The sequence below is a fragment of the Leptodactylus fuscus genome, chromosome 5 (genome assembly GCF_031893055.1).
Source record: "Leptodactylus fuscus isolate aLepFus1 chromosome 5, aLepFus1.hap2, whole genome shotgun sequence".
Taxonomy (NCBI): domain Eukaryota; kingdom Metazoa; phylum Chordata; class Amphibia; order Anura; family Leptodactylidae; genus Leptodactylus; species Leptodactylus fuscus.
Window position 1 is genome coordinate 2,534,226 of NC_134269.1, and position 23,168 is coordinate 2,557,393.

Sequence of the window (23,168 nt, forward strand, 5' to 3'; positions counted from 1 at the left end):
GAGTGACCCTCTATTGTCTTAATTGCCCTAGAGGAGTGGGAAGCTCACAGCTGATTTGGCCATCAGCTAGTATGGGGAAGGGATCCTCTAAGATATGGTACACCCCATATGAACTAATAGAGATGGGAGAAGGAAAAGAGGTTGCTGCCGAAGTAAAAACAATTTTTAAAAGAGCAGGTGTCCCCAAGACAGGACTGTTTGATAGTAGATTTTGGGACCAATGGAGATTAGATCATGCAGGACAGATACGGGAGCATAAGTTACAAAGAGGAATGTATGCTCTGATTGAAGGTAGTAACAGGGCAGAGAAGGGGGACTGGCCTCAGAAATCGGGTAATAAGAAGGTTGTACTATATGCTTTACCCTCCGCCGTGATTTTAAATAAAAAAGGACAGCAAAATCCACCCTCTGCACCCCCACCATATGGAGGTCCAGAGGGATGGACTTGTAGGGTTTGTAGTCAGCAAAATCTTTACTACAGAGAAACTTGTCTGGCGTGTGGAGCTCATCGCCCCCACGTACAACAAGTAAAAATGTTACAACCACCCGATGATGAGACCCTTCCACCTTCACCAGAGCCGACACAACACTTGTACCCAGTGTTGACAAGGTCCCAGACAAGGAGAACCTTGGGTGTCCAGGACCCCCATGGAGAGACAGGGACTGAGATTGAAAATAATTCAAAAGAAGGGGCATCCCGAACTCCGCAAAGAGGAGGGGGGGAGACAGGTAGTCAAAACATCACTACTACCACAGTTGAATGGCGACCCTGGACCCCCAGTGAACAATTGGCCCTTTGCCAACAGTTACCAGACCCTCAGCTAGAGCCCAGTGCCTTTCTTAGAAAAATGAAAATGATCCAGATGAATTATAAAGCTAGCTGGAAGGATCTTATGGCCCTTCTACAGGTCAAATGTACTGAGGGACTGATGGGAACCATCAATCTTACTGCCCAGTTTAGTAGACATCAGCCCGGCAGTACAGAAACCACTGGGAGCGGGGACGAGTTCTTAGATAGATTACAATTATGGTGTGACAAACAAGCAGAAACCAGACGCACTGCTTTAACTACTTGTAGAAGGGAAAAGGGAGAGTCTATTGAAGCGTATTATGGCAGACTACTCACTAAGGTAGTAGACTCTGGGTGGGACCAGGCCCCTAATGCTTTGAAAAACACCATGATTGCTGAAGCATTTATGCAAGGAATCGGACCAAATATGGCCGAAAAGATCAGAGGCTGCACCCCAGATTGGAGACGCACAAACCCAGATGACTTGTATGCTAAGGCTGTTGGGTTTGCTGTAGATGAGAGAGAAAGAAAGGCAGCCGCTCCAATAAAAAATTACACCAATTCTGGTACCATAAACCCGGGAAATCCAAGTAATCAAGGCCGACAGGGCACCTGCCATATGCAACAAGGAAAGAGGGAAACTAGAAAGTGTTTTAATTGTGGAAAATCGGGACATCTGGCCAGGGATTGTTGGTCCCAAAAACGAAAGGACAATTGTAGAAAACCTGCCCCTACTGAGGGTCAGGACAACTCACAATGAAGGTCAGGCTCTCCAGCCCCAGTATCCCTCTTATCTTCAGCAGAAAGAGGTATACAAATTTTCCAACCTGTACTGATTAATGGAAAGGAGGTGCCGTTCCTCATAGACACTGGGGCAACTAAATCTTGTGTCAGTAAAGACATTGTCACTCATTTAGATTTACCTTTGTCTGGTGAGAGTCAGATGGTTCAGGGAGTATCAGGTCCCCCTGCCCCGTTTTACCAGACAAAGCCCATAGAAACGTCCTTTCAGGGGAGCAGGATTTTGACTAGATTCCTTGTCTCTGAAACCTCAGACAATATTCTAGGTACTGATGTGATGGGAGTACTGGGTTGTAACATCATGCTGCACCCCTCCGGTGAGGCTTATGTACAAACCACACATACCAATCACGAGATACTTTGTTTAGTATCTGCAGCAGTGAATACTCCACATTCAGTATTCACCCTCACTGAGGAAGAAAGTGTGTTGTTGTCTAAGGTTCCAGAAGGTCTGTGGGCAATAAGTAAAACAGATTTGGGCAAGTTAGATGTTCCTCCTGTTACGGTGAACTTGAAACCAGGAGCCCAGCCACCTAGAATCAAACAGTACCCACTGACACACGCCCAAGAGGATGCTATAGCCACAACTATAGTAGAATTGCTAAAAGCTAAGGCTCTAAAAGAATGTACATCAGTGGCCAACACACCACTGTTCCCTGTTAAAAAGAAGGGCAAAAAGGGTGAACCAGATACTTACCGCATGGTCCATGACCTAAGAGAGTTGAACAAAGTCACCTTGCTAGAGACGCCGGTAGTGCCCAACCCTCATACTTTACTGTCTGCAATTCCTACAGGGACCACGTATTATAGTGTCGTGGATCTCTGTAATGCTTATTTCAGTGTGCCCCTGCACCCCGATTGCCAATACCTATTTGCCTTCACTTTTAGAGGTAAACAATACACTTGGACAGTCCTGCCACAGGGGGCACAAAATAGTCCAAATCAGTTCACAAGGTGTCTCACACTGATCATGAATGCCTGGGACCCTCCCTCTGATGAGGTTGTATTATTGCAATATGTTGACGATCTTCTTCTTTGTGCCCCAGATAAACAGACATGTGAAGCCGCGACCATAAGCCTGCTGTGTTTCCTCTACCAGAACGGGTGTAAGGCCAGTAAAGACAAGCTGCAATTTTGTAAGCAAAAGGTGGTGTTCTTAGGACATTGTCTGAGCCAAGGTACCAAACATCTTACAGATGAACGGACCAAAGTGGTAAGGGAAATGCAGGTGCCAACCTCCCATGCTCAGTTACGTACCTTTTTGGGTCTGGTGTCATACTGTAGGCCATGGATCAGATCCGCATCCCTGACCATGCAGCCCTTGTATGACTGTCTCTCATCTAAACCATTCAGTCTGACACCAGAGGCTTTGGACGCATTTTATCAACTTAAGCTCCAGATAGTCAGTGCACCTGCCCTAGGCTTGCCTGACTATCAGAAGCCCTTTCAAATCTATGTCACTGAGATGATGGGACATGCTACTGCAGTTCTCACACAACAACATGGAGATAGAAAGCGTCCCGTGGCATACTATAGTGCACGTTTGGATGCTGTCGCAAGGGGAACGCCCTCTTGTGTAAGGGTTGTACTCTCCGTACAGGCCCTGCTGGAGAAAAGCTCAGACATTGTCCTAGACCACCCCCTAGTGGTATACACACCACATGACATCCATGCAATCCTCACACAGGTAGACAGACGTCATCTTTCTTTGGCGAGACAGAGCAAAATGGAATTTGCTCTACAATCCTCCTCCAACATCTCATTTCAGCGTTGTTTAACTCTGAATCCTGCAACTCTTTTACCAATAGGAGTGCATGATTCAAAGGGGGGAATAGAGGATGAGATATTTTTAAACTCCCTCTCAGAAGGTGACTTATTTGACAGCCAACATCAGCATGACTGTGTTGACCTGATGTCTCAAGAGACAGTCGGCTTCAGTCATGTTACTGATGCCCCATTGGAGAATCCTGACTATGAAATGTTTGTGGACGGTTCTAGGTACTTAACAGAAAAAGGCAAATTTGTTACGGGGTATGCTGTAGTCACTACACATGACACCATAGTACAAGAAGCCCTTCCACCACACGTCAGCACAAGAGGCTGAACTGAAAGCCCTTATAGAAGCCTGCAAAGTAGCGAAGGATAGCACAGCAAACATTTACACTGACTCCAGGTATGCGTATGGCATTGCACATGATTATGGCCCAATATGGAGGTCTAGGAACTTCCTGACGGCACAGGGCAAGCCAATTAAGAATGGAAACTTAGTAAGTCAGCTAATGGAAGCCATATTGCTCCCTAAGCAATTGGCAATTGTGAAAGTCAAAGCTCACACAAGGGGAAGAGACCCTGAGAGTATTGGAAATGAGAAGGCTGATCGAGCAGCAAAAGCAGCGGCACTACTGCCATGGAAGGGTCTCAACCAGGTGAGCAAGATGGATATTGACCTAGCAGACCCCAAGGGGCTGTACGCTAAGGTGACTGGTGAGGAAGTTGAGAAATGGGCAAAGGCTGGTGCCAGAGAATGTGAAGGAATGTGGAAAATGGGGGATAGACTGTGTCTGCCCGCAGCAGTATACCCCCAAATGGCTGGTTTGGCCCACGGTAAGGTGCATGCCTCTCGAAATGCCATGGAGTCACTAGTGGGTAAATTATGGTTTGCCCCAGGTTTTGGAAGGGCTGCAGGGAATCACGTAAAAGCATGTCACATATGTGCTCTACACAATCCAGGACAGGTAGTTAAAACACCTACCAAATGCACACCAAAATCCCTGTATCCATTCCAAAGATTACAAGTAGATTACATACAATTGCCTAAATCTGGAACGTACGAAAATGTGTTGGTCTGTGTGGATTTGTTCTCAGGTTGGGTGGAGGCCTATCCAGTCAGCCGAGCAACCGCACAGGTAACTGCCAAGAAATTGATGTCTGAGCTTGTGTGTAGATTCGGGATACCTGAGGTGATAGAGTCTGATAGAGGTACACATTTTACAGGTGAGATAATGAAGGAAATAATGTCTGCATTAGGGATTGAACAAGCTTTCCACACACCCTACCATCCCCAAAGTTCAGGCAAAGTGGAAAGGCTGAATGGCACACTCAAGTTAAAAATCCAGAAAGCCATGGCAGAGACAGGAAGGCCCTGGCCAGAGTGCCTATCTCTAGCATTATACTCAGTGAGGACCACTCCGAATAGAAAGACAGGTCTGTCGCCATTTGAGGTGCTTTTTGGAAGTGTGCCTAGACTAGGGTTATATTTTCCCCAGACTTTACAACTCAATTATGACAGCACTGCCAGCTATGTCCAGAACTTGTGTCAACGATTGAAAGTAACACATGAGCAGGTGTTTTCTTCTATTCCAGACCCTTCTGATCTTTCAGGAACACACAGCTTGCAGCCTGGTGATTGGGTGGTCGTGAAAAGACATACCAGGAAGCCTCTTGAACCCAGATATGATGGTCCCTTCCAAATACTGCTGACAACTGTCACTTCAGTCAAATTGGAAGGAAAATCTACCTGGATACACGCTTCCCATTGTAAAAAGGTTCCTGAACCACGGCAGGAATGAAGAGATGGACATTACTTGTTTTATGCTTTCTAAAAGGACTCACAATCAGCGGAGCCTGGAAATCTCTTCAGGGACCTAGAGAAGTTGACAATAAATTTGTCAGACATCATCTTATAATGGTAGAAGGGTTCAATAAGGCCCTCAAAAATTGTTAGATATGCACTCACTCACCCATCTCATCCTCTAGTCTACCGTTCATAGCTGTGCCTGTCCCCATGGAAGAACTGATCGACTGGTCTGGTTGTATGGATCACACCCACAATACAAAAGAATCAGTGTGGAAATTGTGGGCAAATGTTACTGTGGGGATACCAATAGTGGGATGGACAGATTACCCATGGTGGCAAGGTAACCTTACTGGGGATAATGAGAATATCCAATATGTGACGTATAATGGAGATAGATGGGTTACCCAAAAGAAATCCACTGTTAATCGGTTAGGAGAAATTCCCCAAACCAGACTACAGATAAGTTTTGCTGATGATGGGAAAAAGAGAGGGGATTTTTGGACACCTTGGGTCATAGAAAGAACATTACACAACACGTCCTGGGAACATGCTCATGTATTCATAGAAGGGAATAATCACACATGTAAGGAGATCCCCGGGAATATAGAATGTGTAAATGAGACAATTGAAGAAAGACTTTATAGGAAAAAGAACCTCAACTTTGTTTGTGGAAATCGAGATTTTGGATATTGTGGGGCCCTGGGTAAACAACCATCTTGGTGTATGCTGAAAAATGTATCCAGCTTTGTGGACCTTGTGCACAAACTTATTACCCAACACTCAGCCTTCTTTGCTCTACCTCCTCAGATGTATTGGGCATGTGGCAACAATGCATACAAGTGGTTACCGGTGGGGGTGAAAGGTACATGTACAATAGTAAGACTTACTCCTGCCACCTTTATAGTTGATAGACTAAATGCAAAAGCCATACCTAAGCACACTCTGTACAAGAGAGCAGCTGATAACACCCCTAGGAAAAGTGGTAGACCCCACCTGGTCCAAATGAGTACAGGAAACAAAATAGTCAGTACAGTCCTTGTTTATCCAATGATAACGCAAACCTGGGATAAGCTAGTAGAAGCCACCGATTACTTAGATGATCAAATATGGGGTATATTAGGCGTACTTAACACCACCATAGCAGTACAAAACCAGCTGATCATAGTCACCAACCAACACACCCTGGTACTAGATTATGTTACTGCGGCCCAGGGTGGGATGTGTCAGGTGGTGGGACCTAGCTGTTGCCATTATATCGATCCAGAAGGTAATATCAAAGGAAAACAAGAATTAGAGAATATATACAAATTAAGGGAAGAATATGAGAAGGAGGTGGGGAAAAAGGAAGATAGCTGGTGGGCCGACACTTTTTCCTTTCTGAATCCTGTTAATTGGTTCAAGGGAATAGGTGGATGGATAACTGGGATATTACAAATCATTGTACAAAGTGCCATGGTCATATTGTTTATATATTGTTTTTTCAAGTTAATTTTAATATGCTTTAATAGATGTTATGATAAAGATAGATATAAGTGGTAGACATTTATAAAAAAAAATATCAGATGGGGAATCCAGCAGGGCTGGCATTTAGGGAACTAAGTGAATGTACTCATCTGATATGAAAATAATAAATGTCTTAATGGGGGAATTGTTAGGATCACATCCTCCATCTTATATTCTGTCAGCCATCTTGTAAGCTTTTTCTCATATAAGCTTTATAAGAATGTCTGTTTAGAGTCTAAGAGACCCCTTTAGGGGATAAGGCGTGTGGAATGTTAATGGATGGGTTATAAATCCTTATCTGTTTGTAGTAAGGATCGCATCTTTGAAGGTGTGTAGAAACCAGTTCTGTAACCTGTTGGTCATTAGGCCAAAACCAGTATGGTCAGACAACATGTGATCATTATCTCTCTTGCTGCGATGTATACATCTAGAATTAGTGTAAGATGTTGGTTTACACATAAACATCTTAGATTCTTCTAGATGTCATGAGAAAGGTCATCCCAGTTTGGAACATAATAATGAGATGCAAACCTTATCCAATGGTCATGTGCCACAGCTTATGTTCAACCAATCATGTCAGTAGAATAGTCCAACCTGCTTTTGTCTGTATTGTATTTAAACTACCTTTTTGCACCATTAAAATCAGAACTCACTTAATACACTACACTGTGTGTGCGTATCCGTGACTTCTCCAAGCTTGCATATTTAAATTAGACCTACTTCAGCATACGTAAGGGGTCTTTGCCCTAACACCGGTGACGTTGAGAAAAGTAGGCAAAACCCATTGGCTGCCGAAAACATGTGACCTCTAATTTAAAAGAACAGCGCCGCCCAGGTTCGCGTAATTCTGAGCTTGCAATTCACCGAGGACGGAGGTTTCCGTCCAGCTAGCTAGGGCTTAGATTCTGGGTAGGCAGGGACAGGCTAGGATAGGAAGGAGAAGACAACCAACAGCTCTTATAAGAGCTAAATTCCAGGGAGAAGCTTGTCAGTGTAACGTGGCACTGACGGGCTCAATCGCCGCAACCCAGCTTTCCCAGGATCCTGAATGGAATACACTGTCAGTGTATTCCCGTATACCCGATATATACCCCCGATACCCGTTCCAACGGTGTGCCCCCCCCCACCTTCACCCCAGAAATACCCTGCAAGTCCCCTAGCAATAGAATTGGGGCTATATACACCCACTATTTTTGCTACTGCCATATAGTGCCATTGTCTGACTGGGAATTCAAAGAATATATTGGGGTTACGTGCACCCACAATTTTTACTACTGGTATACAGTGCCAGTTTCTGACTGGGAATTCAAAGAATATATTGGGGTTACAAATACCCTCATTTCTTGCTACTGGTATACAGTGCCATTGTCTGACTGGGAATTCAAAGAATATATTGGGGTTATAAATACCCTCATTTCTTGCTACTGCCATATAGTGCCAGTTTCTGACTGGGAATTCAAAGAATATATTGGGGTTACGTGCACCCACAATTTTTACTACTGGTATACAGTGCCATTGTCTGACTGGGAATTCAAAGAATATATTGGGGTTATAAATACCCTCATTTCTTGCTACTGCCATATAGTGCCAGTTTCTGACTGGGAATTCAAAGAATATATTGGGGTTATAAATACCCTCATTTCTTGCTACTGGTATATAGTGCCATTGTCTGACTGGGAATTCAAAGAATATATTGGGGTTACGTGCACCCACAATTTTTACTACTGGTATACAGTGCCAGTTTCTGACTGGGAATTCAAAGAATATATTGGGGTTACAAATACCCTCATTTCTTGCTACTGCCATATAGTGCCAGTTTCTGACTGGTAATTCAAAGAATATATTGGGGTTACGTGCACCCACAATTTTTACTACTGGTATACAGTGCCATTGTCTGACTGGGAATTCAAAGAATATATTGGGGTTATAAATACCCTCATTTCTTGCTACTGCCATATAGTGCCAGTTTCTGACTGGTAATTCAAAGAATATATTGGGGTTATAAATACCCTCATTTCTTGCTACTGGTATATAGTGCCATTGTCTGACTGGGAATTCAAAGAATATATTGGGGTTACGTGCACCCACAATTTTTGCTACTGGTATATAGTGCCAATTTCTAACTGGGAATTCAAAATGCGCAAGGCTCCCGGAAAGGGACGTGGACGAGGCCGTGGGCGAGGTCGGGAGAATGGTTCTGGGGAGCAAGGTAGCAGTGAAGCCACAGGGCGTCCCGTGCCTACTCCTGTGGGGCAGCAAGCATTGCGCCACTCCACAGTGCCAGGGTTGCTTGCCACATTAACTAAACTGCAGGGTACAAACCTTAGTAGGCCCGAGAACCAGGAACAGGTCTTGCAATGGCTGTCAGAGAACGCTTACAGCACATTGTCCAGCAGCCAGTCAGACTCTGCCTCCTCTCCTCCTATTACCCAACAGTCTTGTCCTCCTTCCTCCCAAAATTCCCAAGCTTCACAGAACAATAACCCCAACTGTCCCTGCTCCCCAGAGCTGTTCTCCGCTCCTTTCATTGTCCCTCAACCTGCCTCTCCACGTCACGATTCCACGAACCTAACAGATGAGCATCTGTGTCCAGATGCTCAAACACTAGAGTCTCCTCCATCTCCGTTCGATTTGGTGGTGGATGACCAGCAACCCACCCTCATCGACGATGATGTGACGCAGTTGCCGTCAGGGCATCCAGTTGACCGGCGCATTGTGCGGGAGGAGGAGATGAGACAGGAGTTGGAAGAGGAAGTGGTGGATGATGAGGACACTGACCCGACCTGGACAGGGGGGATGTCAAGCGGGGAAAGTAGTGTGGATGTTGAGGCAAGTGCAGCACCAAAAAGGGTAGCTAGAGGCAGAGGTCAGCAGCTTAGGCGAAGCCAGGCCACACCCGGAATCTCCCAAGATGTTCCAGTTCGTACCCAGCCCCGAAAAACTCCCACCTCGAGGGCACGTTTCTCGAAGGTGTGGAGTTTTTTCAAGGAATGCGTCGAGGACAGATATAGTGTTGTCTGCACAATTTGCCTCTCGAAATTGATTAGGGGCTCTGAGAAGAGCAACCTGTCCACCACTTCAATGCGCCGTCATTTGGAATCCAAGCACTGGAATCAGTGGCAGGCAGCAACGGCAGGACAAAGGCCACCTGCCGTTCACGCCACTGCCACTGCCTCTGCCTCTGCCACTGCCACTGCTGACTGTGCTGGCGATGCACTTCAGAGGACGAGCCAGGACACCACTTCATCTGCCTCCGCCACTTTGTTGACTTCTCCCTCATCCTCCCCTGTTCCTGTCTTATCTCCTTCTCCTGCACCATCAAAGGCACCATCAGGAGCTTCTTTACAACAACCCACCATCTCTCAGACATTGGAGCGGCGGCAGAAATACACTGCTAACCACCCACATGCGCAAGCCTTGAACGCCAACATCGCTAAACTGCTGGCCCAGGAGATGTTGGCGTTCCGGCTTGTTGAAACTCCCGCCTTCCTGGACCTGATGGCAACTGCGGCACCTCGCTATGCCGTCCCTAGCCGTCACTACTTCTCCCGGTGTGCCGTCCCCGCCTTGCACCAGCACGTGTCACTCAACATCAGGCGGGCCCTTAGTTCCGCGCTTTGCACAAAGGTCCACTTGACCACCGACGCGTGGACAAGTGCATGCGGACAGGGACGCTACATTTCACTGACGGCACACTGGGTGAATGTAGTTGAGGCTGGGACTGCTTCCCAAACTGGCCCGGTGTACCTCGTCTCCCCGCCTAACATTCCTGGCAGGGACACGAGAAGAACACCCCCCTCCTCCTCCTCCTCTACCGCCTCCTCCTCCGCCACCGCCTCCTCCTCCGCTGTTAGATTGACCCCAGCTACGAGTTGGAAACGTTGCAGCACTGGCGTTGGTAGACGTCAGCAGGCTGTGCTGAAGCTGATCAGCTTGGGGGACAGACAGCACACTGCCTCCGAGGTGAGGGATGCCCTCCTCGATGAGACGGCAATATGGTTTGAGCCGCTGCACCTGGGCCCAGGCATGGTCGTTTGTGATAACTGCCGGAACCTGGTAGCAGCTCTGAAGCTTGCCGGACTCCAACATGTTCCATGCCTGGCCCACGTCTTCAACCTAGTGGTGCAACGTTTCCTAAAGAGCTACCCCAATGTTCCAGAGCTACTGGTGAAAGTGCGGCGCATGTGCGCCCACTTTCGCAAGTCGACAGTAGCCGCTGCTAGCTTAAAATCTCTCCAGCAACACCTGCATGTGCCACAACACCGGCTTTTGTGCGACGTCCCCACACGCTGGAACTCAACGTTTCAGATGTTGAATAGAGTGGTTGAGCAGCAGAGACCTTTGATGGAATACCAGCTACAAAACCCTAGGGTGCCACAAAGTCAGCTGCCTCAGTTTCTCATCCATGAGTGGCCATGGATGAGAGACCTTTATGACATCCTACGGGTGTTTGAGGAGTCCACAAGGAGGGTGAGCTCTGAGGATGCGATGGTGAGCCTTACAATCCCACTCTTGTGTGTTCTGAGAGAATCCCTGATTGACATCAGGGATAACTCAGATCACACAGAGGAGTCAGGGATAGCATCCGATCCGTCACAGCTGGAGAGTAGGTCCACACATCTGTCCGCTTCATCGCGTTTAACGGAGGAGGAGGAGGAAGAAGAGTTGTCCGATGATGTGATGGTGATACAGGAGGCTTCCGGGCAACTTCGAATCGTCCCATTGTTGCAGCGCGGATGGGTAGACATGGAGGATGAGGAGGAAATGGAGATTGAACTTTCCGGTGGGGCCAGAGGAGTCATGCCAACTAACACTGTGGCAGACATGGCTGAGTTCATGTTGGGGTGCTTTACAACCGACAAGCGTATTGTCAAAATCATGGAGGACAACCAGTACTGGATCTTTGCTATCCTTGACCCCCGGTATAAAAACAACATCTCGTCTTTTATTCCGGTAGAGGGGAGGGCCAATCGCATCAATGCTTGCCACAGGCAATTGGTGCAGAATATGATGGAGATGTTTCCAGCATGTGACGTTGGCGGCAGGGAGGACAGTTCCTCCAGTAGGCGACCAAGTTCTCACCGGTCCACACAAACGAGGGGCACACTGTCTAAGGTCTGGGACACCTTGATGGCACCCCCTCGCCAAAGTGCCGCCACAGAGGGTCCTAGTGTCACCAGGCGTGAGAAGTATAGGCGCATGTTGCGGGAATACCTTTCCGACCACAGCCCTGTCCTCTCCGACCCCTCTGCGCCCTACACGTATTGGGTGTCGAAGTTGGACCTGTGGCTTGAACTTGCCCTATATGCCTTGGAGGTGCTGTCCTGTCCTGCCGCCAGCGTCCCATCTGAGAGGGTGTTCAGTGCAGCCGGTGGCATCATCACTGACAAGCGCACCCGTCTGTCAGCTGAGAGTGCCGACCGGCTCACTTTTGTAAAAATGAACCACCACTGGATAGAGCCTTCATTTTTGTGCCCACCTGTGTAAAGCACCCCAACATGAAACTCCATGTCTGTACTCAACCTCTCCAATTCCTCCGCATCCTCATACTCATCCACCATAAGCGTTGCACAATTCTGCTAATACTAGGCTCCCTCCACCCTGATTTCCCCCAACTATGCTGGTTAGAGGCTCCCTCCACCCTGATTTCCACCAACTCTGCTGGTTAGAGGCTCCCTCCACCCTGCTTTCCCACAACTCTGCTGGTTAGAGGCTCCCTCCACCATGAATTTGCCCAAACTGGGCTGGTTAGAGGCTCCCTCCACCATGAATTGGTCCAAACTGGGGTTTTTAGAGGCTCCCTCCACCATGAATTGGTCCAAACTGGGGTTTTTAGAGGCTCCCTCCACCATGAAGTTGCCAAAACTGGGCTGTTTAGAGGCTCCCTCCACCATGAATTGGTCCAAATTGGGGTTTTTAGAGGCTCCCTCCACCATGAATTTGCCCAAACTGGGGTTTTTAGAGGCTCCCTCCACCATGAATTGGTCCAAACTGGGGTTTTTAGAGGCTCCCTCCACCATGAATTTGCCCAAACTGGGCTGTTTAGAGGCTCCCTCCACCATGAATTGGTCCAAACTGGGTTTTTAGAGGCTCCCTCCACCATGAATTGTTCCAAACTGGGGTTTTTAGAGGCTCCCTCCACCATGAATTGGTCCAAACTGGGGTTTTTAGAGGCTCCCTCCACCATGAATTTGCCCAAACTGGGCTGTTTAGAGGCTCCCTCCAGCATGAATTGGTCCAAACTGGGGATTTTAGAGGCTCCCTCCACCATGAATTGGTCCAAACTGGGGTTTTTAGAGGCTCCCTCCACCATGAATTTGCCCAAACTGGGCTGTTTAGAGGCTCCCTCCACCATGAATTGGTCCAAACTGGGTTTTTTAGAGGCTCCCTCCACCATGAATTGGTCCAAACTTGGCTGTTTAGAGGCTCCCTCCACCATGAATTTGCCCAAACTGGGCTGGTTAGAGGCTCCCTCCACCATGAATTGGTCCAAACTGGGTTTTTTAGAGGCTCCCTCCACCATGAATTGGTCCAAACTGGGGTTTTTAGAGGCTCCCTCCACCATGAATTGGTCCAAACTGGGCTGGTTAGAGGCTCCCTCCACCATGAATTGGTCCAAACTGGGTTTTTTAGAGTCTCCCTCCACCATGAATTTGCCCAAACTGGGCTGTTTAGAGGCTCCCTCCACCATGAATTGGTCCAAATTGGGGTTTTTAGAGGCTCCCTCCACCATGAATTGGTCCAAACTGGGGTTTTTAGAGGCTCCCTCCACCATGAATTGGTCCAAACTGGGGTTTTTAGAGGCTCCCTCCACCATGAATTGGTCCAAACTGGGGTTTTTAGAGGCTCCCTCCACAATGAATTGGTCCAAACTGGGCTGGTTAGAGGCTCCCTCCACCATGAATTTGCCCAAACTGGGCTGTTTAGAGGCTCCCTCCACCATGAATTGGTCCAAATTGGGGTTTTTAGAGGCTCCCTCCACCATGAATTGGTCCAAATTGGGGTTTTTAGAGGCTCCCTCCACCATGAATTGGTCCAAACTGGGGTTTTTAGAGGCTCCCTCCACCATGAATTGGTCCAAACTGGGGTTTTTAGAGGCTCCCTCCACAATGAATTGGTCCAAACTGGGCTGGTTAGAGGCTCCCTCCACCATGAATTTGCCCAAACTGGGCTGTTTAGAGGCTCCCTCCACCATGAATTGGTCCAAACGGGGGTTTTTAGAGGCTCCCTCCACCATGAATTTGCCCAAACTGGGCTGGTTAGAGGCTCCCTCCACCATGAATTTGCCCAAACTGGGCTGGTTAGAGGCTCCCTCCACCATGAATTGGTCCAAACTGGGCTGTTTAGAGGCTCCCTCCACCATGAATTGGTCCAAACTGGGTTTTTTAGAGGCTCCCTCCACCATGAATTGGTCCAAACTGGGGTTTTTAGAGGCTCCCTCCACCATGAATTTGCCCAAACTGGGCTGTTTAGAGGCTCCCTCCACCATGAATTGGTCCAAATTGGGGATTTTAGAGGCTCCCTCCACCATGAATTGGTCCAAACTGGGGTTTTTAGAGGCTCCCTCCACCATGAATTTGCCCAAACTGGGCTGTTTAGAGGCTCCCTCCACCATGAATTGGTCCAAACTGGGTTTTTTAGAGGCTCCCTCCACCATGAATTGGTCCAAACTTGGCTGTTTAGAGGCTCCCTCCACCATGAATTTGCCCAAACTGGGCTGGTTAGAGGCTCCCTCCACCATGAATTGGTCCAAACTGGGCTGTTTAGAGGCTCCCTCCACCATGAATTGGTCCAAACTGGGCTGTTTAGAGGCTCCCTCCACCATGAATTGGTCCAAACTGGGTTTTTTAGAGGCTCCCTCCACCATGAATTGGTCCAAACTGGGGTTTTTAGAGGCTCCCTCCACCATGAATTGGTCCAAACTGGGCTGGTTAGAGGCTCCCTCCACCATGAATTGGTCCAAACTGGGTTTTTTAGAGTCTCCCTCCACCATGAATTTGCCCAAACTGGGCTGTTTAGAGGCTCCCTCCACCATGAATTGGTCCAAACTGGGGTTTTTAGAGGCTCCCTCCACCATGAATTGGTCCAAACTGGGGTTTTTAGAGGCTCCCTCCACCATGAATTGGTCCAAACTGGGGTTTTTAGAGGCTCCCTCCACAATGAATTGGTCCAAACTGGGCTGGTTAGAGGCTCCCTCCACCATGAATTTGCCCAAACTGGGCTGTTTAGAGGCTCCCTCCACCATGAATTGGTCCAAACGGGGGTTTTTAGAGGCTCCCTCCACCATGAATTTGCCCAAACTGGGCTGGTTAGAGGCTCCCTCCACCATGAATTTGCCCAAACTGGGCTGGTTAGAGGCTCCCTCCACCATGAATTGGTCCAAACTGGGTTTTTTAGAGGCTCCCTCCACCATGAATTGGTCCAAACTGGGGTTTTTAGAGGCTCCCTCCACCATGAATTTGCCCAAACTGGGCTGTTTAGAGGCTCCCTCCACCATGAATTGGTCCAAATTGGGGTTTTTAGAGGCTCCCTCCACCATGAATTGGTCCAAACTGGGGTTTTTAGAGGCTCCCTCCACCATGAATTTGCCCAAACTGGGCTGTTTAGAGGCTCCCTCCAGCATGAATTGGTCCAAACTGGGTTTTTTAGAGGCTCCCTCCACCATGAATTTGCCCAAACTGGGCTGGTTAGAGGCTCCCTCCACCATGAATTGGTCCAAACTGGGCTGGTTAGAGGCTCCCTCCACCATGAATTGGTCCAAACTGGGGTTTTTAGAGGCTCCCTCCACCATGAATTGGTCCAAACTGGGCTGGTTAGAGGCTCCCTCCACCATGAATTGGTCCAAACTGGGTTTTTTAGAGGCTCCCTCCACCATGAATTGGTCCAAACTGGGGTTTTTAGAGGCTCCCTCCACCATGAATTGGTCCAAACTGGGGTTTTTAGAGGCTCCCTCCACCATGAATTTGCCCAAACTGGGCTGTTTAGAGGCTCCCTCCACCATGAATTGGTCCAAATTGGGGTTTTTAGAGGCTCCCTCCACCATGAGTTGGTCCAAACTGGGGTTTTTAGAGGCTCCCTCCACCATGAATTTGCCCAAACTGGGCTGTTTAGAGGCTCCCTCCAGCATGAATTGGTCCAAACTGGGGTTTTTAGAGGCTCCCTCCACCATGAATTGGTCCAAACTGGGGTTTTTAGAGGCTCCCTCCACCATGAATTGGTCCAAACTGGGGTTTTTAGAGGCTCCCTCCACCATGAATTGGTCCAAACTGGGCTGGTTAGAGTCTCCCTCCACCATGAATTTGCCCAAACTGGGCTGTTTAGAGGCTCCCTCCACCATGAATTGGTCCAAACTGGGCTGGTTAGAGGCTCCCTCCACCATGAATTGGTCCAAACTGGGTTTTTTAGAGGCTCCCTCCACCATGAATTGGTCCAAACTGGGGTTTTTAGAGGCTCCCTCCACCATGAATTGGTCCAAACTGGGGTTTTTAGAGGCTCCCTCCACCATGAATTGGTCCAAACTGGGGTTTTTAGAGGCTCCCTCCACCATGAATTGGTCCAAACTGGGGTTTTTAGAGGCTCCCTGCACCATGAATTTGCCCAAACTGGGCTGTTTAGAGGCTCCCTCCAGCATGAATTGGTCCAAACTGGGGTTTTTAGAGGCTCCCTCCACCATGAATTGGTCCAAACTGGGGTTTTTAGAGGCTCCCTCCACCATGAATTTGCCCAAACTGGGCTGTTTAGAGGCTCCCTCCACCATGAATTGGTCCAAATTGGGGTTTTTAGAGGCTCCCTCCACCATGAATTGGTCCAAACTGGGGTTTTTAGAGGCTCCCTCCACCATGAATTTGCCCAAACTGGGCTGTTTAGAGGCTCCCTCCAGCATGAATTGGTCCAAACTGGGGTTTTTAGAGGCTCCCTCCACCATGAATTGGTCCAAACTGGGGTTTTTAGAGGCTCCCTCCACCATGAATTGGTCCAAACTGGGCTGGTTAGAGGCTCCCTCCACCATGAATTTGCCCAAACTGGGCTGTTTAGAGGTTCCCTCCACCATGAATTGGTCCAAACGGGGGTTTTTAGAGGCTCCCTCCACCATGAATTTGCCCAAACTGGGCTGGTTAGAGGCTCCCTCCACCATGAATTTGCCCAAACTGGGCTGTTTAGAGGCTCCCTCCACCATGAATTGGTCCAAACTGGGGTTTTTAGAGGCTCCCTCCACCATGAATTGGTCCAAACTCTGCTGGTTAGAGGCTCAATCCACCCTGATTTTCAAAACAAATGTTGGTGCCAACCTCAACTTACTACAAGGGCCAAATTCACTGCTGGTGACAAGCTCTCCTCACTGCAAGTGCCAAATACACATGTTTCAAGGTGTTTTCCTACTGTCAGAGAGGTGGTATTGAGTGTGTAAAGTGTGTAGTTGTTAGGCTGTGATGTTGGGGTAATAGAGGGTCTTTGGTGTGTTAGATGCCCCCAGACATGCTCCCCCTGCTGTCCCAGTGTCATTCCAGAGGTGTTGGCATCATTTCCTGGGGTGTCATAGTGGACTTGGTGACCCTCCAGACACGGATTTGGGTTTCCCCCTTAACGAGTATCTGTTCCCCATAGACTATAATGGGGTTCGAAACCCGTTCGAACACACGAACAGTGAGCGGCTGTTCGATTCGAATTTCGAACCTCGAACATTTTAGTGTTCGCTCATCTCTAGTAATCAGTGAAGGGATTGACAAAGGGGCACCGCCAATGAAGAACAAGGAGTTGAGGTGAATTACGCAAGCAGCACAGTTTAGGGTGGACTGGAGGGGGGCGAGGGTGTTTACTGGGAGTCCATGGAGAAGGGTGTTGTTAATAATCTAAGCGAGAGATTACGAGGGCATGGACTAGTGTCTTAGTTATTTCAAGGGTGAGAAAGGAGTGGATTCGGTGGATGTTCTTATGTTGGAGACGGCAGGAAGTGTTGAGGGTTTGAATGTGTGATTTTTAAAGGTTAGGTCGGAAACAGGGTTATCCCAAGACATCGGACCCGTGGGACAGGAGCAAGGGTGGTTCCGTTAACTTTGATAGATAAGTCCTGTAGAGGGGCCATATGGGGTGGGACGAAGATGATGAACTCTGTTTTTTCCATGTTGAGAATGAGAAAGCGGGAGGAGAGAAAGGAGGCTACGGCCACTAAACACTACTAGTAAACATAGAATATTTTGTCAACTGGAATTACTCAATTTTGATATTTTCAGTAGATAAGAACAAGCTCTCAGAAATGTCAGTTATGTTCTATATTTATGGATTATTTCATATGAAGCTTTATTAATGTCTTTATTTCTAAAACTATATATTATGGGGTTAACCATAGGGGTAAGTACAGTATATAGCAGGGATACAAACTTACTAATGGTCAAGGTCTGCATTCTATGTGGGACAACATACACACTGAAGAGGGTCCAGTAGAATATGGAGACCACAATGAGGTGGGAGCTACAGGTGGAGAAGGCTTTCTGTCTACCAGTACTGGATGGGATCCTTAAGATAACAGCAGTGATATTGGCATAAGAATAAATTATTATTATAACTGGTATGATAACAAATGGTATGCTTAGTAGGAAGCCTACTACTTGCAAGAAGAAGATGTCCGAACAAGAAATATCTAACAAAGGCAAAATATCACAGAAAAAATGGTCAATGATATTTGTTCCACAAAATGATAACAGTGATATTGTTATTGTTGCAAACAAACCAATGGAAAAGCCCAAGAGCCACGAGGCAATGGCCAATTTCATACAATGGACAGTGGTCATGATAGAAGAGTAACGGAGGGGATTACAGATGGCCACATATCTGTCATAAGACATCACTGAGAGGAGGACACACTCAAAAACTTCTGAGGAAGAGAAAACATAATATTGAGTCATACAGCCAATAAAAGTAATGGCTCCCCCGTTATTCAGAAGTATACGGAAAGTGTTGGGGACAATATCTGTGGATAATAAGATGTCACTGATGGAGAGTTGTGAGATGAAGAAGTACATTGGAGTCTGGAGGATCTTACTGGTGGACACCAGGGCGATGATCAGGAGGTTCCCACATATTGTCCCAAAGTAAACCACCAGGAGAAGACAGAACAGGAACATTCTTAAATATTTTCTAACTTGGAATCCTAAAAGGAAAAACTGAATGAAAACAATTTGTTCTCCTTTATTTAAAGCACAAAAAAAAAATAGAGGAAAAGTAAAAATTAGAACAAAACCTGCTCAGATGTGCACTGAGATAAAATACAAGTAACAGTAATACAATATACAAAATGGTATATTCTTAGAATTAATGGAGTTCAACTGGACCCCCTGCCAATGGGCACATGGAAGGCAGGACATGACGCACATTGTTTACACAAACATGATAACTCATCTTTGGGCTTCTTGTACACTAAATTTACAGTACAGATCAAAAGTTTGGACACACCTTTTCATTCAAAGAGTTTTCTGTATTTCCATGACTATGACAATTGTAGATTCACACTGAAGGCATCAAAACGCAGAAGTAACACATGTGGGATTATATACTGTGACACAACTGACAATCTGTCTTATATTCTCGGTTCCTCAAAGTAGCCACCTTCTGCTTTGATTCCTGCTTTGCACACTCTTGGCATTCTCTTGATGAGCTTTATGAGGTAGTCACCTGAAATGGTCTTCACTTCACAGGTGTGCCCTGTCAGGTGTAATAAGTGGGATTTCTTGCCTTATAAATGGGGTTGGGACCATTAGTTGTGTTGTGCAGAAGTCAGGTGGATACACAGCTGATAGTCCTACTGAATAGACTCTTAGAATTTGTATTATGGCAAGAAAAAAGCAGCTAAGTAAAGAAAAACAAGTAGCCATCATTACTTTAAGAAATGAAGGTCAGTCAGTCCGAAAAATTCTGAAAACTTTGAAAGTGTCCCCAAGTGCAGTGGCAAAAACCATCAAGCGCTACAAAGAAACTGGCTGACATGAGGAAAGGAAGACCAAGAGTCCCCTCTGCTGCGGAGGATAAGTTCATCCAAGTCACCAGCCTCAGAAATCGCAGCAGCTCAAATTAGAGAGCAGGTCAATGCCACACAGAGTTCTAGCAGCAGACACATCTCTACAACAACTGGTAAGAGGAGACTTTGTGCAGCAGCTGGCCTTCATGGTAAAATAGCTGCTAGAAAACCATTGCTAAGGACCGGCAACAAGCAGAAGAGACCACAAGGAATGGACATTAGACCAGTGGGAATCTCTGCTATGGCCTAATGAGTCCAAATTTGAGATCTTTGGTTCCAACCACCGTGTCTTTGGTGAACAGATGGACTCTACATGCCTGGTTCCCACCGTGAAGCATGGAGGAGGATGTGTGATGGTGATGATGGTGTGGGGGGGCTTTGCCTGTGACACTGTTGGGGATTTATTCAAAATTGAAGGCATACTGAACCAGCATGGCTACCACAGCATCTTGCAGCGGCATGCTATTCCATCCGGTTTGCCTTTAGTTGGACCATCATTTATTTTTCAACAGGACAATGACCCCAAACACCTCCAGGCTGTGTAAGGGCTATCTGACCAAGAAGGAGAATGATCGGGGGCTACACCAGATGACCTGGCCTCCACAGTCACCAGACCTGAACCCAATCCAGATGGTTTGAGGTGAGCTGGACCGCAGAGTGAAGGAAAAAGGGCCAACAAGTGCTAAGCATCTCTGGGGACTCCTTCAATTCTGTATGAAAATACAGAAAACTCTTTGAATGAGAAAGTGTGTCCAAACTTTTGGTCTGTACTGTATGTCCCCATAATTTCCATACCATAAATAAAAAAATTAAAATACATAAAATTGTGTGGAGTTTTTTGCATTTTATTTCCATTTTTTAGTGTTGGTGCGCATATATAATTTTGCTGTAATCTTTTCCTATTAAGATCACTACAGCCTTCATTGGACAAACCAGCACCAGATTTGGCTTCTGGTACCATCTTTATGCTGATGACACCCAATTATACACATCTTCCTGGGACATCACCCCTGCACTCATACAGAACACCAGTGACTGTCTCTCTGCTGTCTCTAATATCATGTCCTCTTTCTATCTGACACTAAATCTCTCTAAGACTGAACTACTACTGTTTCCACCATCTAATAGATCTGTCCCTGATACATCCATTGCAGTCTCAGGCCTTACTATAACTCCTAGGCAGCAGGCCCGTTGCCTCGGGGTCATGTTTGACGCAGACCTTTCCTTCACCCCTCATATTGAATCACTCGCACGTTCATGTCACCTCCACCTCAAAAACATCTCCAGAATACGCCCTTTCCTTACCAGAGATACACTAAAGACACTTACTGTCTCTCTGATTCATTCTCGCCTTGACTACTGTAACTCCTTACTAATCGGTGTTCCCCTCACTAAACTCTCCCCTCTACAATCTATTCTGAATGCAGCGGCTCATCTATCAGGCTAGACGCTACAGCGAGGCCTCTGGTCTGTGCCGGTCACTACAGCGAGGCCTCCATCAGGCTCTCCATAATGCTGCACCTCCCTACATTTCCTCCCTCATCTCTGTCTACCGACCAACCCGTGTTCTCCGAACTGCACCACTTCTCTGGAATGTTCTATCCCGGATAATCAGATTAACTCCCAATTTGTACAGCTTCAAGCGCAAACTAAAGACACATCTTATCAGACAGGCCGATTACATGTCCTAAAGTAAACCCTCCTCTGTCCCCGCTCCCACATTTCCCCACATGATATGAGGCCATTTCAGGATAACTTTATATGTCCAAGCTCCATCCACATGTTACAGGACACGACTGGTGACGGCTTATAAAGTCTTATGTTTGTGTAATGACAGTCACCTCTATTACAAAAGTGTCTGACCCCTGTATAAGCAATGCCGCCCCTGCTACCTCTTGTGTCACCCCCTCTACCTCAGATTGTAAGCTCTTGTGAGCAGGGCCCTCAGTCCCATTGTGTGAAATGACTTTCTTTGTAATGTATCTGTCTGTCTGTATTTGAACCCTACAAATTGTACAGCGCTGCGGAATATGATGGCGCTATATAAATAAATTTTGATGATGATTATTATTATTATAATATTAATATTATTATTATTATTATTATTATTATTATTATTATTATACAATGCCTGAAAAAGTGTCAGACCCAGAGTATCCTGTGATTTGGAGAAAAACAAAAAGCCAAAGAATGAGAAAATGGCAAAAATAAATAAAGTCAAGAGGGAAAAAAAAAAAAAAAAAAAAAAACAATAAAGACAATGGAATGTAATGTATTGTGTGTACGGACAGGAGCCATAAGAATATCACCCGGACGTCCCCCGCCCGCTGTACTTACATCTGAGAAATTTGCACTTCGGCAGAGAACTCAACTCCAATGAAAATGAATTTCCCTCATAATTTTCACTGCAATTAATTTCAGTTCTGTTCTCAGAAAAATTTCCAGAGGTGTCCAATGTCCATGACAGAGGCATATTTCACATGTGTTCAGATTGTGCAGACAGTATCTGTGGATATATACTATAAGCCATGAGATGACTACCGGTATATATACACAGCAGACAGGTCGGGGACTCCTGAGGACCATCACTATGGGATCTCATTAATGTTCTTACCTTAAATGTCTCCAGTGTTTTAGCCTATTCTCAAAAATACAAAAATATAAATGTGAGTAAATCAGGTTTCTATGATGAGCTTCATAGCTCTGATAAATTTTCAATGTAGCAAATTTGTGAAGAAAACTTTTCATGGATGACTCTATGCCAACTGTTCTGATATGGTTGTGCCTTGTGGATCTACAGTAAAGCCCCATTAAGCTCAGGAATGGTGACCAGGACGTGTCCTCAAGGATAGACTACCCCGACCATCAGGTAGACCACCCTCACCTCTGCCCCAGCCTAGGAGAATATCTGGAGGAAGTTGGTCAATTTGTACCGAGGGACTGATGGGAACCATCAATCTTACTGCCCAGTTTAGTACACATCAGCCTGGCAGTACAGAAACCACTGGGAGCGGGGACGAGTTCTTAGATAGATTACAATTATGGTGTGACAAACAAGCAGAAACCGGATGCACTGCTTTAATTACTTGTACAAGGGAAAAGGGAGAGTCTATTGAAGCGTATTATGGCAGACTACTCACCAAGGTAATAAACTCTGGGTGGGATCAGGCCCCTGATGCTTTAAAAAACATCATGATTGTTGAAGCATTTATGCAAGGAATCGGACCAAATCTGGCCGAAAAGATCAAAGGCTGCACCCCAGATTGGAGACGCACAAACCCAGATGATTTGTATGCCAAGGCTGTTGGGTTTGCTGTAGATGATATTGAGAGAAAGGCAGCCGCTCCAGTAAAAAAAATTACACCAATTCAGGTACTATAAATTCGGGTAATCCAAGTAATCAAGGCAGACAGGGTACCCGCCATATTCAACAAGGGCAGAGTGAAACTAAAAAGTGTTTTAATTGTGGAAAATCGGGACATCTG

At 46.6% G+C, this 23,168-nt stretch overlaps 1 pseudogene; it reads left to right on the forward strand.

The window, feature by feature from the left end:
• Positions 1 to 1,892: 1,892 nt before the first annotated feature.
• LOC142204267 (uncharacterized) lies at positions 1,893 to 6,707 on the forward strand (annotated as a pseudogene).
• Positions 6,708 to 23,168: the final 16,461 nt, after the last annotated feature.